Here is a 1,792-nt window from a genome sequence, read left to right as displayed (position 1 = left end):
TGTGAACGAGCTGAGTGTGACCTGAGTGTAAGTGCGAACTGTGGTAAGTGTGTGACTTGAAATTCAGTGACTTTAGATTCAGGGAGTTTCCAAGGCAGGTCTTACTGAATTGCTGTTATATTAATACTTTTTTTTTTTTTATTTATTTTTGCTTATCTTATTGTCTGGTGCAATCCCCATTAGGATGTGCTCCACTATTGCCAATGCCATCCAGTGCATGTCTTGCCGCATGTATGAAATCCTTGAACAGCCGGTCGAGGGTGCATACTGCTGTGCAAGATGTGAGCACGCTGTGCATTTGGAAGCCCAGATACTGGATCTAAATGTGCAGCTGGCAACACTGAGATCCATAGACAATATGGAAAGGAGTCTTCTGCTCACTGAGCAGACGCTCAATGGGATAGATGAGGGGGGGGATGCTAGGTTGGAGCTGCAGGACAATGAAGCAGCTAGCTGGGTGACAGTTAGAAGGCGGGGTAGAGGGAAGAGCACCAGGGAGGCTAGTCCTGATCTGGCACACCCCAATAAGTTTGCTAAGTTGCCAGATGAGGGGAGTGTTAGTGCAGGGGTAGCACTGCTGCAGCAAGGCATGTCCTCTGAAAGCCGGAGGAGTGTCTGCTCCAGTAAGGGGGGAAATAGGAGAGCAGGGCAGGCCAGACAGGTTCTGGTAGTGGGAGACTCAATTATTAGGGGAACAGATAGGGCAATCTGTCACAAAGACAGGGATCGTCGAACGGTGTGCTGCCTACCTGGAGCTCGAGTCCGACACATCGCTGATCGGGTTGACAGATTACTGGGAGGGGCTGGAGAGGATCCAGCGGTCATGGTGCACATTGGCACAAATGACAAAGTTAGAGGTAGGTGGAAGGTCCTTAAAGATGATTTCAGGGAATTAGGCTGTAAGCTTAAAGCAAGGACCTCCAAGGTGGTATTTTCGGAAATACTTCCTGTACCACGTGCCACGCCAGAGAGGCAACGGGAGATTAGGGAGGTTAATAAGTGGCTCAGGAATTGGTGTAGGAAGGAGGGGTTTGGGTTCCTGCAGAACTGGGCCGACTTCTCAGTTGGCTACAGGTTCTACGCTAGGGACGGGCTGCACCTCAATGGGGAGGGTGCAGCTGTTCTGGGGGAGAAAATGGCTAGAAGGTTGGAGGAGTGTTTAAACTAGGGACGGGGGGAGGGTATTCCTTTTATAGGAGGGGAAGACAGTGCAGATAGAGACCTGGGCACAAATAATGACATTGGGGGTGGAGGTGGCATGGGGGGTGGGGTTAGAACAGTTAATAATTTAAGAAAGAATAGAGGTACAGAGAGATACATAAAGTGCATGTATACTAATGCCAGAAGTCTCGCCAACAAAATGGAGGAACTGGAGTTAATGTTGTTGGAACATAATTATGACATGGTGGGGATATCTGAGACATGGCTGGACGAGAGCCATGACTGGGCTCTTAATTTACAGGGCTATAGTCTGTTCAGAAATGACCGTACAAATAAGCGAGGGGGAGGCGTGTGTTTATATGTAAAATCATCCTTAAAACCCATCCTTCGTGATAATATATATGAATCTAATGAAAATGTAGAGTCCCTGTGGGTAGAGATAAGGGGAGGGGGGAAAAATAATAAATTACTGATAGGGGTTTGTTATAAATCTCCAAAAATAATGGAAGCTACAGAGAATATCCTCATAAAGCAAATAGATGAAGCAGCGACTCAAGGAGAAGTCATTATTATGGGGGACTTCAACTACCCTGAAATACATTGGGGAACCGAAACCTGCAGTTCCAGCAAG

Source organism: Dendrobates tinctorius, unplaced genomic scaffold, assembly GCF_039654945.1.
Source record: "Dendrobates tinctorius isolate UK_male_01 unplaced genomic scaffold, ASM3965494v1 ptg000161l, whole genome shotgun sequence".
NCBI classification, from domain to species: domain Eukaryota; kingdom Metazoa; phylum Chordata; class Amphibia; order Anura; family Dendrobatidae; genus Dendrobates; species Dendrobates tinctorius.
This window is presented reverse-complemented; position numbering follows the sequence as displayed.